Consider the following 13,814-nt stretch of genomic DNA (forward strand, 5'->3'; position numbering starts at 1 on the left):
ATTTTTGTTATTCCTAATAGGCTCTCAAATTAGAACTTGCTACCCACTCATTCTAAGACTCTAGGAAAGCAACTGAGGTCAATAACCAAGGACCAACGCTTTAATCAACCATGACCCAAACCCCAGAAGACGGTGTAGAGGGAACTTCTGATTGGCCAACAAACACATCCATGTACCCAGAGGGGGGCACATCCCAACCTCCTCTAGGACGAGGTGCCCCTGCTTAGAACCTTTTCCTCTGATTTATTTGCAACTTTGTGACGTCAAGCCAGCAAGTGTGTCTGCATTCTTCGTGCTGCTGGAGAAAGTTAATAAACTCAAGGAGATGGTGTCTGGGATGCTATGTAAATTTATTTACTCATGGCTTTATGTGTCACAGGAGGATGGCTATTTTCATATTTGGATTGGATGAAGCCGCGTGGTCTGTAGAATTTGATGGGGCAGGCAGAGAGGGACCCCCACCCTCCCCACCCAGGCCGTGTTGCTCGCGTAGAATCACGGACACAGCATCAAGGACCAGCATCGATTTCCACCAGACTATGCCTCATCTCAGACTTCCAGATTGAATCGAGCACTGCAGTTCCCACCTATAAGGACAGGGATAAACTGAGCATGCGCTTCCAGTAATGCTCATTCAGAACAAGACTGGTGCGGGGTGGGGCGGGGTGGGGCGGGGCGGGGCGGGGCGCTGCTTTCTAGAGGAAACTGTTCAGCTCTTCATTTTCAGCTTGCTCTCTACTTTCCAGGTGGCCACGGTGGGCAGCTTCCCTTCTGAGTTAGTAATGAAAAGTCCGAGGAGAGGAGGGTGGTGGTGGTAGGTTTTCTTATTCTTCTGAGACCCAGTCTTACGTTGTGGCCCAGGCTGGTCTTAAGTTCATTTGCTCAAGGATCCTCTAGATCAGCCTCATGAACGCTGTGTTTACCGACGTCTGTTGTTGGCCCTAGCCATGGTTTTAGTTGAAACTGGTGCCACACCACTGACGCCCAGAGCGAGCAAAGCTGAAATTCCCATCCATCATCTTTTTACTCTCATGGGTGTCCGGTTTTGGAAATCTGAAGCCTAATTGTGTTGTTTCTTGAGAAGCATAGCTTTAAAAAAAAAAATTGGCCAGATAAACTAAATCATTATCTCAACAGGTAATATAGCCCACCATCCACGCTGAATGTTAATGTGACCTTTAAATACCTTTTTAATAAAAAGACAACAATAAAATTACATGTGTCCATCTTATACAATATATTTTTGAAATGCGGATACATAGAAGATTTTCTTTTTCTTTTTAAATATTTATTTTTATTTTTATATGAGTACACTATAGCCATCCCCAGACACACCAGAAGAGGGCATCAGATCCCATTACAGATGGTTGTGAGCCACCATGTGGCTGCTGGGAAATGAACTCAGGACCTCTGGAAGAGCAGTCAGTGCTCTTAACTGCTGAGCCATCTCTCCAGCCCCATAGATTTTCTAACTTGAGGAAATTAACATGGTACGCCACTAACTTTTGAGGGGAAGTAAGAATCTCTCTCTCTCTCCCCCTCCCCCTTTCCCTCCCCTCCCCATCCCCCTCCCCTCTTCTCATTTTCTCGCTTGTTCAATAGGATCTTAACATGTAGCTCCGGCTGGTCTCAAACTTGGGATCCTCCTGCCTCCATTTCCCGAGCACTTGAGATTAGAATTCACCACCGAGCTAGGTGAGAGGCTTGAGTAGACTTAGCAGCTTTTGAGGTCGAAGTGTGTCACCCGGTGTTCTGCAACGGCGCTTTCTTCCGAGTGGCTGCCCTTGTCCATGTTTTAGGGGAGATCAGAGAACAGTCTTGGGTGTCTGGTCCAGCTTCCTACCTTGTTAAGTCTCTCTCTGTGTCTGCTGCTATGCCCTGTACTCCAGGCTGGCTGGCCTACAAGTGTCCTAGCGACTCTCCTGTCTACGTCTGTCATCTCAGCATAGGAAAAGCTGGGGCTGCAGATAGTTGATGCTTTTATCCGCTGAGCTGTTCCCCTGGCCCACACACTGGGTACTTGAACCATCATTTCCTCACCTTCCTCTCACCCCACATCCACCCCGCCAGCCCTTGGCGACTTTTGGGACTCTTTATATAAATGAGATAATGTAGAGCTTTTTTGTGCTTGGCTATGACACTAATGTCCTCCAGGCCCAGTAATGTTGCCAGGGTTAGTCAGGGTTCTCTGGTGGAACAGAACTGATAGAATGAATCTACCGTAAAGGAGAATTTGTATAAGGGCTTTCATACGGTCTGGGTGGTCCAGCCGTGGCTATCTTCCGGGGGCGGGGGCTGAGAACCAATCGCTGCTCAGTCTCAGAGGCTGGAGGTCTCAGCAGTGAGGATCTGCTCTGAAGACCTAGGTGACTCCCGGAGAAACTCTGATCTTCAGTCCACATCGGAAGCCTGGAGATTCAGTGATATTTAGTGAAAAGGTGCAGCAGACGCAGCAGCATTAGCGCGAGCGTAGATGAACTCTCCAGTGAGACTCAAGGGCGATGAAGCCAAAAGCTTTTCCCTGGGACTTTGTTTTATCTGGGTTGCCGTGGCAAGGTGCTACCCACGTTTAGCGTGGCTCTTCCACTTTAGTTAACAGAGTCATGAAAACCCATCACAGGTGTGCTCAGCCGCTGACGGTCGGTCGGCTGCAGCCAAACGGACAAGACTAACCGTGGCAAGAGGCAGGGCGCACGAGACACTGTCTCGAGAGCCCTGAGACTCCCCTCCCCTCTGAGTCATCCTGAGTGTCCTACAGAGAAGAGGCGATAGACCCACTAACTCCGTATTTGTTTTCTTGGGGAAAATGATTCCACTTGTTCTTGAGATTTAATTGTTTAATGATTTCTGTTGCTTTCCAACATCAGCCTAGCAACCCTTCATTAGTGAGTCTGTGACTCACACTATGACATGATAATTAAACGATTAACCCCTTCACGTCAACTCACGCGGTGTTCAACCGGTTACCATACTGTAGTGTGCTGGAAAGATCACTACGTCCGTAAAGACAGCTAATATTTGCTCCATTGTGCTGTCTCCATGGCAACTCTGAGACATCAGTTTCGTTTGTGCGAGAAGGAACCAAACTGAGGTTCCAAGTTGTGAAGTGATTTTTACCAAATATCTCACGAGCTCACAGTGGCAAAATGGTCTCAAAAAAAAAATCTAGGATGGGCTAAATTTTGCAGAAAATCTCCTATTAAATCGTTCAGGATAAGAAAAAAGATGCATACAAGAATGTTGAACTATTTTGTTTCTTGTTAATCCAAAAGTATTAGCAAAATGAACATTCATTTAAATAAAAATTTATTTAAAGTGTAAAAAGGGACATGTAATCTTACAAAATTATACACAGACATGTAATCTTACAAAATTATACACAGTCACCATATTAAAATATCTTTTTTGGGGGGTGGGGAGATGGTTTAATCAAAAAGTGCTTGTCACACAAGCTTGAGGATCTGAGTTTGGATCTCCGGGACCCACATACAAAGTCATTCCTGCTGGTGTCTGCCTGTAGTCCCCATGCTGAGAAGACAGGACCTAGCAGATCCTGGGGTCTCATTAGCTCACTGGCTGAGCCAGTGACCTCCAGGTTCAGCCAGAGACTCTGCCTCAAAAGAAGGTGATATCCAAGTTTACTTTCTGTTATCGTGACAAGAGGCTGACCAACCTCAGCCTGGGGGAGGAAAGAGCTTCTGTGGAGACCGTTCATGACTCAAAGGCAGCCAGGGCAGAAGACAGGAGGCAGCAGCTGAAGCCCAGGCCATGGAGGAGTGCTGCTTACTGACTTGCTCAACCTGCTGGACCCTGGACCGCCTGCCCAGGCAACGCGCTGCCCACAGTGTACTGGACTCTCCCCATCATCAGTCAAGAAAATGCCTCTCCGACATGCTCACAACCCAGTCGGGTGGAGGTGACTCCTAATTGAGTTTCCTTCTTCCCCGTGACTCTAATTTGTGTCAGGATGACAAAAACCAACCAGGGTACATGAAGAGTGATGGAGACAGACCTGCTCCTGACCGCTGGCTTCCATGTGCACTGTACATATGTGCACACGCATGAATACAATACACACAAGCGTACAATAAGCACAAAATAAAATAGATAGTTTGTATCAGGAGCTGTTTTCTGCTTTCTGTATCTGTCTACACTGCCTTTAAAATCCCAGGATTTTAAAAGTCACAGACTCTAGGTCCACCAGAGCTTAATGACTAGCAACTGAGCTCCTGATGCTACAGAATTGAGTCCTAACTCAGGCAGAGTCTCAGTGCAGAGCCTTCCCCAGTCTGGCCAAAGGACCACTCTCCCAGTGAAGTTCTAAGTCTCTGTGTTACACCCGCAGATCAAGTTGACTGCCCGGGATATGAGTCTGCCTGGGGATGGTGGGGACACTGGGCAGTCTCAAATGCACCCTGGGCACATCCTTCAGTCATGGGTGTGTTGCCTTGGAATCTTCCTCAGTAGTTCCCAGCAGTGACTGAACGGTTGCTGGTCAAGGAGCTCAGCATAAGAGTGAATCACTTTGCCTGTCCGGTAGCATGAAGAGTCCTCTTTATTCTAGGTAGATAATGAAAGTTAAGTATGTGAGGATTTCATCTTGCCTCATTTTACATTTTTTTCTTCTGTTTTTTCCAGCCATGAATTTGCCTGGCAGGTTTAGCAGCTTGGGAAAACTGAATTTGGAGGGAAACAGGAAGCCCGAGGAAAAGAAACCCTTCAGATTTTAGAAGTCTGAGCCATTTCTCAGAAAGGCCAAAAGGTATGGTCCTATGGGTAAGTTTTCACAGTGCAGTGGAAACCAAAATAATAGGGCAACTTCTGGGTTGGGCCTTTCAGGACAATGAGAGCCCCTCCTTTGCCTCTTTCTGTAAACAAGAGGGTGGGGGAGGGGAGGTGTTAGTGAGAGCCATCTGTGATAAGCATGAGGACAGCCTATCCAACAGAAATCAGAACCCGAGCCCTTGAGAAAATCAGGAAAATAGTCTAACTGGCAGTAAAGTTATTGGATTCCATTTCCTATCTGCTGTGATGGGCTTTCTCCTAATGCCGCTGTCTGGGTCAGCTCGGTTCCCTGGAAGTTCTTTCAGGCTCTGCCCTCTTCCGCACTGTAATTAACCAGGTCAGGGTCAGGTCCAAGGGACAGTTTGTTCTGTACTTTCCCTCTCCGCTCCCCGAGTCTCGCAGTTCTCAGCTATGTTCTCTGTAATAGCCTCACACAATGTTCTTTCCTGAGCTCCTCTCTCTCCACCAAGCTCTCAGACAGTCAATCAACCACCACTCTGCTGTCCCAAAGCTCTCTAATTAGGCTCTGCACCTCCGTGCTGCTTCTATTCTGGCTGTAGTTCCGTGTTTCTGCCTCTCACTCCCGACTGTCTTATTGTACAGTAGATTGGGGCAAATTATCCCCTGCAGAAACCTCTCTCTCCACTCCGGAAAAGGACAGGCTCTCTCGAATGAAACTACCAGGGATAGGGGATTACTAACCTAAGAAAAATAGTCTCATGATACAGACACTCTCAGAAGAGCCAGCTGGACCTGGATAGAGCTGATACAAAGACACCAGCCATACCCCTTCCCCATAGAAAGCTAGTTGTGCACTGTGGTGCTGGTCTTTGAGAAGCAAGCCAGGCACAGCTTGGCATACGGGCATGCTGCAAGGATCCCAGCTGCATCTTCCAAGAAGGGCGGGCATGTAGCCATAGAGACCAACTGGGGAAGGTTGTGTTTAGGGTAGCAGCTTGTATCTGACATCGGAAGGTGGGTCAGCAGAGGGTGGGACTCAGGTGGAAGTCGCAGGACACCATACTCGATCTAGAGTAGTGGGTGTTACCTGGAGGTGGTTTTGTGATCTAATGACTAGGGATGCTAAAGAGGAGAGCTCCAACCCACAAATGGCTCTGAAGCTCAGGCTGAAAAACCAACTGGGGAAGAGTGCTAGAGTGACTGATAGTAACAGGGCTGGACCCCGAGCATCTCCCGAGATACAGGGTTAATAGCAGGAAAATAGCACTAACCTATAATCCAACCCCCGAGGAGCTGAGGCAGGGAGACTGCCCCAAGTTCAAGACTAGCCTGGGCTACATAGGAATATCCTATCTCAACAACAAAAACAAAACCCAACTAAATAAACAAACATACACCAATTAAACAACAACAAGGCTCTCTGCTCCTCCCTGTTCCAGGAACAGCCACACCTTCTCCTGCAGAGCCAGCCTTGTCCTGTAGACAAGATGGTGAAGGTCGGTGTGAACGATTTGGCCATATTGGGCACCTGGGTACAAGGGCTGCCTTCTGCTGTGCAGTTGGCAAAGTGGAGATTGTTGCCATTAACGACCCCTTCATTGTCCTCAACTCCATGGTCTACATGTTCCAGTAGGACTCTACCCATGGCAAGTTCAACAGCACAGTCAAGGCTGAGAAGAGGAAACTTATCATCAGCGGGAAGCCCATCACCATCTTCCAGGAGCGAGATCCCGCTAACATCAAATGGGGTGACGCTGGTGCTGAGTATGTCGTGGAGTCTACTGATGTCTTCACCACCATGGAGAAGGCTGGGGCCCACTTGAAGGGTGGGGCCAAAAGTGTCATCATCTCTGCCCCTTTGGCTGTTGCCTCCATGTTTGTGATGGGTGTGAACCATGAGAAATATGACAACTCCCTCAAGATTGTCAGCAATGCATCCCGCACCACCAACTGCTTAGCCCCCCTGGCCAAGGTCATCCATGACAACTTTGGCATCGTGGAAGGGCTCATGACCACAGTCAATGCCATCACTGTCACTCAGAAGACTGTGTATGGCCCCTCTGGGAAGCTGGAGCATGATGGCTGAGGGGTAGCCCAGAACATCATCCCTGCATCCACTGGTGCTGCCAAGGCTGTGGGCAAGGTCATCCCAGAGCTGAACAGGAAACTCACTGGCATGGCCTTCCATGTTCCTACCCCCAATGTATCCATTGTGGATCTGACATGCAGCCTGGAGAAACCTGACAAGTATGATGACATCAAGAAGGCAGTGAAGCAGGCGTCCGAGGGTCCACTAAAGGGCATCCTGGGCTACACTGAGGACCAGGTTGTCTCCTGCGACTTCAACAGCAACTCCCACTCTTCCACCTTTGATGTTGGGGCTGGCATTGCTCTCAATGACAACTTTGTAAAGCTCATTTCCTGGTATGACAATGAATACGGCTACAGCAAGAGAGTGGCAGATCTCATGACCTACATGGCCTCCAAGATGTAAGAAACTCTGGACCACCCACCCCAGCCCAGCAAGGATACTGAGAGCAGAAAGAGAGACCCTCATTTGCCGAGGAGTTCCCATCCCAACTCAGCCCCCAACACGGAGCATCTCCCTCACAGTTTCTATTCCAGACTCCCATAATAACAGGCAGAACCTAGGGAGCCCTCCCTACTCTCTTGAATACCATCAATAAAGTTTGTTGCGACCCACCTCCCCTTCCAAAAAAAAAAAATCAACAGAAAAAACAAACTCTAGGTGTTTGGTCTGTAGGTCTGAGAGGAGCAAGAAGCTCAGGATGGTCTCCTAGGCATGAGAACCAGACCAAGAACAAGAGTGAATGAGCCCCAAATCCCCAAGGTAAGGAAAGCTGTGGGACATCCATGCATAGGTAATACTTTGCGTTTCTAAAACAAAATATAGACTGGGTAGATGGTTGTTTACTTATTTTTGGTGTCTTTGAAATAGGGCCTCTAGTAGCCCAGGCTACCCTCCTAACTCATTGTATAGCCGAGGCTGGCCTTGAACTCACTATGTAATTTGAAGATAACCTTGAACTTGAGATCCTGCTACCCTCGTGCTGGGATTACAAGCATATGCTTCTGCTCCTAGCTGAAGGCTGCAGTTTATGAACAATGGAAATTTGTTTCATGTTGTCCAGGACGCTGAATCAAAGACCAAGGTGCTGGCAGATTTGGTGTCTGAGGGCTCACTGCCCAGTTCATAGATGGCACATTTTTTTCTTCATCCTTACATTGGCAGGAGTGGAGAAAAAAAATCTCTGTGTCTTTGATGAAATCTAGTCGATTCCCCTAGACCTCGACTCCTAATTCCACCATCTTGGAGGTAAGATCACGTACAACTAAAACTGCGGTTTCAAAACATTGATTCTGAAGAGCTGAAGACTGCCCAGTCAGTAAAATGCTTGCCCAGGACCCGAGTTCAATCTCCAGCGATGGTGTTAACATGTAGGCATAGCAGCACACACCTTACTGTTAGCACTGGAGAGGGAAAGGTACGGGGACCCCTGAGGCTCGCTGGCCAGCACTTTTATCCAAATTGATGAGCTCCAGGTCCAGGGAGAGACTGCCTCAGAAAGTAAGTTGGCATGCAATGGAGACAGACACTGGATGGCAACCTCCTGCCTCCGCATACTTGCACACAGGGGTACATACATACACAGCCAAAAGAACTTTGAGAATATACAACTATTCAGACTGCAGCACTGGTGTGAAGCTCTCTAAGAACCTCAAGGGAGTCTAAGACCCAAAAAGGCCAAGAACCACTGTGGACAGGAAGGGCATCCAAATTCTGAACCTACAGAAGAAGGGATTTAAAATCGAGGACACTGGAGCAGCAGCGTGTGGAGGCCTGGCTCCGCTCCACACATCGGCCCCCTCTTATCTCATTTGCACCCCATAAGGAGCTTATGAAGCAGGTGCAGTTCCAATCTCGTCTGGCAGCTAAGAAGCTGTGGTCAGACTTTCTCTACAGCCAAGTTTGCCGACTGTCTTCACACCATGACACGCACAGAAAAAACTGTTATGCAGGAAGACAGAAAGACACATGGACTTCGTAAGAGAGGAAGTTTGCTGCTACCGATATACAACGTACGAACTATAACTTCAGATCTACGCTACAGCAAAAACACAATCGCAAGACGCACATTGCAAAGGCTACAGAGGTCAAGGCATATTCGAAATGTTTCTTTAAAACGTACATAAACATTTTATAGTGGAATCATAAAAACTAAGTAAAATAGGGGTTGGGGATTTAGCTCAGCTGTAGAGCGCTTGCCCATCAAGCACAAGGCCCTGGGTTCGGTCCCCAGCTCTGAAAAAAAAAAAAAAAAGAAAAACTAAGTAAAATATATCAAAGACACAGTGGGGTGAGGAGCAGAGGTAAGAGCAAGATTGGGGCTTCATACCCAACCCACGGCACACCCCTACTGCTGCTGCAGTCTGGAGCTCACACAGATAAGACAGGATGGAAATGCTTCCAAGGAAATATAATTGGTTTAAAAATCTTAAGTCAACATAGGAAGCTGAGGCAGGGGAATCTCTTGGCCTAGGAATTCAAGATGGAGTGCATAGAAAAATCCTTTCCTCCCTCTCCCTCCCTCCCTCCTTCCTCCCTCCCTCCCTCCCTCCCTTTCTGTTCTCTCTCCTTCTCTCCATATATATATATATATATATATATATATATATATATATATATATATATATAACATACCATATATCACACACACAGAGTCTTAAACAAAGTATTGCCCAACCAGTAATAGCCCAACCAGTAATATATTACATGTATTATGTATAATATATTATAATAACTAATTAAATCATATATTAATATATAACATATAAGAGCTTACTTCATTAGAACCGAGCTAGGCTTGTTTCCACAATACAGTTAGTCCAGGATGGGCATGGTGTGCATGCCTTTATTCCTTCATTTAGGAGGCAGAAGCATGACAATGTGAGTTTTAGGCTAGCCTAGGCTACATACCGAGAGCCTGTCTAAAGTTAATTCGACTACAAAGCCCATTCAGCATTCACCTTTATTCAGTATATTACTGATGGAAACATATTACTCCAATAGATTTTTAAAAAGCAACTGACTAAGTTTAATAGTCTTCTCCACCCCGTTTTTTAAAAAGGCAGTCTTTCAATCTGTAGCCAAGGCTATCCTGAAACTTAGTACTACTCTGGCCTCAGCTCCCAAGTGCTGGGATTATAGTCTTGAGCTACCAGATCCCAGCCAATAGTCATTTTTGTGGTTAGAAATTCTTGGTGAATTGAGGCTTTTTAAAAGACCTGATAAAGAGAAGCCATAAAAATCTAATGGCAAATGTTATAATCACGAGACCTTAAGACCTTTGCAACGTTTCGTGAGCTTTCTCACCACTTCCATTTAGCCATTCCATTCCAGCCCTTAAGCCCAGAAAAAGAATAAAAGGCTCCAGGGGTGATGTGGGGTTTAATCTCCGCAGTCAAACTGACACACCTGGGAAGAGGGAGCCTCAACTAAAGAGTCTCCTCCAGCAGCTTGGCCCGTGGGCCCGTCTGTAGGGCATTTTTTTTTCAATTGCTAATTGGTGGGAGCAGGCCCAGATGGTGCGGTCCCCAGGCTGGTGGTCGTGGCAGGATGTATAAGAGAGGTGGCTGAGCAAGCCAGCGGATGAGCAGCATTCTTCCACGGCCTCTGTCCTCTCGCCCCAAGCTCCAGCCTTGGCTTCTCTTCATGATGGACCAGATGCGGAAGTGTAGACCAAACTCTTTCCTCCCTAAGCCACTTCCGGTTAGTGCTTTATCACAGTAACAGAGAAGTTAATCTAGAGGAAACAGCAGAGTTCTATGTGTGGGTGGTAGCTAGGAAACCCCAAAGAACCTAGTGAGAAGCCATTGGCTTTACCTGTGTTTGTCAGGTCTCCAGTAAATAAGGTCTCTATGCAAAACTAGCGTCAGCCGCCAAGCCTACCTACCTGAGTTCAAACCCCAGGTACCACGTGGTGGAGGGGGAGAGATGATCCTCACAAGCTGTTATCTGACCACTACATGTGTGGACGCATATATGCCCCTCCCCCCATGCCTGATACACAGGCAAAATAAATACACAACTGTAAAATAAGAAGAAGAAATGCAAAGCTATGTCTGAGTAACAAATATTCTAAAAACACAACTACAAGATACAACCAAACAACAGAGCCAAACAAGCAAAGTACCTTCTGCGTCTAGAGGAAGAATTCTCAGAGAATTCTTCTTGTCCCCTCTAATTCAGATCGTTACTAATTTATGCTTCTTGCCAATATCAATAAACAAACAACAAGCCCAAATAATACTGGACTATTATTGATAGGCACATATCTCTTCATAATGAATTCACTGTCATCCATAGGAGATTCCAGGCCCCCACAGACATGAGAATCTGAAGATGCTCAAGTCCCTTGCAAGTGATGCTCACCCTCCCGTATCTGTTAAGCCATCTCGTGGTACCCAATAAAATATACATGCCACCTTAGTAGTTATACAGTATTGTTTAGAGAATTATGCAAGGAAGAAAAATCTACATGCTCAGTACAGATGTATTCTTTTAAAAAAAAACCAAAAAAACAAAAAAAAAAAAAACCAAAACAACAACAACAACAAAAAAAAACGTTTTCAGCCTATGATTGATTGATTCCCGGATGCAAAACCTTCAGACGGTGAGGGCTGACTCGTCTTCCACAATCCCAGACCTTGGCTCTAGGCCAACTAGTTTCTTGCTTTTGTTATTTGCAACAGAATCCAGGATTGGGAGGAATAAAAGGACTGAGCAGAAATATAATTCCCGATAATGTTGTCTCTGTACCTTATCCTTTTTGTCTCTCCCCAGGGAAAAGGCGGTTATTATTCTTTATGCTAAATCCAGCTGTCCTCCCCATGGTGGCCATGTAAATCCTGGCACTGAGCGTGTGGCAGAATAAAACCACGGCTGTGGGAAGCTTTCACTGAAGAGCAACAGGCGGCCCCAAGCCCCAAACTGCTCCAGCCATTTTCTCCTAAAAATGTAAGGTTCTATTCATCAAAAACTTTTATATATTCTTGTGATTTTTCCTTTAAAAGAAAATGAAGAAGACAACGAAGAGAGATCAACATGATATACAGGCAAAGAATAGGGCCCCGTGGTTCACAGACCATGGTGTCTTTTCATTCTCTGGAGTAAGTAAATAATCTCGGAGAGGCTTGGCGTTGACTGTGTTCTGCGCACAAAAATGGCCAAAGAGGGACCTGCCCTCCAATTAGACATCTAAATGATTCTGTTTGAAGGAAGCTGTCTCCTCCACAGACCCATTTAACAAGATGAATTACCCAAGGGCCGAGTGTAAGGCACTGAAACTTGGTTTTAATGTGATTTCAAAATATCAGACTTCTTGCCATCTCTTCTCAAGCAAAAGAGAATTCATCACGTAGACATGATGTAAAGTTTAAGACATTTAAGCCCTCTGATTTTATTCTCCCTCGTGTTTCTTCAGACTTTGAAAACAATTACAGGTCACACACATCTAATCCAAGCACTGGAGGCAGGGGAATCACAAGTTTAAGGCCAGCTACACGCATAATGAGCTGCATCTCAAAACAATAAGCAAATAAATAAATGACTGAAAAAAGAACATTCATTCAGAGTCCAAAATATCGTGTGCCTTGTTTGAGCTGGGGCCTCAGGTATCCAAGCTCAAACTTGCTATGTAGCCTAGATTGATCTTGTACTGAAGGACCCCATATCTCCACCTTCCAGATGCTAGGCTCACAGGCTTGCAACAAATGCCGAATCTAGTTTATTATAAAGTTCACAGTTGTTCTAAACTTCCTCCTCCTCCTCCTCCTCCTCCTCCTCCTCCTCCTCCTCCTCCTCCTCTTCCTCCTCTTCCTCCTCTTCCTCCTCCTCTTCCTCTTCCTCCTCCCCCTCCTCCTCCTCCTCCTCTTTTCCCAATGATGCTGGGGACTGAACCCAAGGCCTCCTGCATGCTGCGTAAACACTCTTTTATCTACTAAGATAAGTAATTAAAAATTAAGAGTTTAAAAAAATCACACTCCTGCTATATTAAAAATTAAAATTAACTGGGCTCTGTTTACCAGACTCTTTCCCTCTTGCACTCATCTTACATGATTTCAATACTGTCATGTATTAGCGGAACAAAGCAGTGTGCACAGCAGAGAGAAGCAGGCAATTGGTATGGGAGCCCAGCCACAGTGGACAAAGGAGTACGTGGCGGCTTGGTTGAGCCACCACCAGCCCAGCCTGCCTTGCCCACGAGGATGGCATTGCTGCTCGGCCCACAGGCCTGGCCCACTGCATGGAGCTGCTGCTGCTGCAGCTGCCGCCACTCTTTAAGGTGGTTGGCCACTGGGAGTTTGATTGCGCTCCAGTGAATATATAGGCAACACAAATTGAACTTGTCTTTCTTTTTGTAGTGGGGGTGGGGGTGCAAGGGTTGGAGGGTAGACCTGGGAGGACTAGGAAGCCGTCGTGAGCAGGGTACGTTGTATGAAATTCCTAAATAATTAATAAAAATATTATGTTAGGGGAAAAAGAAGATGTCAGGAAACTGAAAGTTGGAGGCCAAAACTCTTGGAAAATAAAGCTTTAACAGGTTGGGACCATAAGCTAAGCTGGTTGAGAGTTTATCTAGTGTCTTGGTCACTGTTCTGTGAAGAGACACCATAGCAAGATAACTCTTATCAAAGAAAGCATCTAAGTGGGGGCTTGCTTAGATTCAGAGAACTCCCCTATCATCACCATGGTGGAGAGCAAAGAGGGGTAGTTCTGAGACAGCAGCCGAGAGCTTTACATCCTGATCCACCAGCAGCAAGCAGAGCGTGACAGAGGCCTAGGCCCATTCTCAGTGGCACACCTCCTCCAACAAGGCTACACCTCCTAACCCTTCCCAGACATCAACTGAGAACTAAGCATATAAACGTATGCCTTTTCATTCAAAGCACAACACCTAGTAAGTTCAAGTCCTAGGTTCTATTCCTGGTCAAATACACACACACACACACACACACACACACACACACACTTTATAATAAGCCTT

At 46.3% G+C, this 13,814-nt stretch overlaps 2 long non-coding RNA genes and 1 pseudogene across 2 annotated transcripts; 2 read left to right on the forward strand and 1 right to left on the reverse strand.

Annotated features, from left to right (window-relative positions):
- Positions 1–333: 333 nt before the first annotated feature.
- On the reverse strand, positions 334–2,647 carry LOC134486105 (uncharacterized). Its single transcript, XR_010064808.1, has 2 exons — positions 1,844–2,647; positions 334–587 (listed from the first exon to the last, which is right to left on the reverse strand). It is a non-coding gene; the product is annotated as an uncharacterized LOC134486105 (long non-coding RNA).
- On the forward strand, positions 2,301–12,409 carry LOC108350392 (glyceraldehyde-3-phosphate dehydrogenase pseudogene). Its single transcript, XR_005502192.2, has 3 exons — positions 2,301–2,438; positions 4,639–4,762; positions 11,612–12,409. It is a non-coding gene; the product is annotated as a glyceraldehyde-3-phosphate dehydrogenase pseudogene (long non-coding RNA).
- Positions 6,234–7,489, forward strand: Gapdh-ps28 (Glyceraldehyde-3-phosphate dehydrogenase, pseudogene 28; annotated as a pseudogene).
- Positions 12,410–13,814: the final 1,405 nt, after the last annotated feature.

The sequence above is a fragment of the Rattus norvegicus genome, chromosome 3 (assembly GCF_036323735.1).
Source record: "Rattus norvegicus strain BN/NHsdMcwi chromosome 3, GRCr8, whole genome shotgun sequence".
Classification (NCBI taxonomy): Eukaryota; Metazoa; Chordata; class Mammalia; order Rodentia; family Muridae; genus Rattus; species Rattus norvegicus.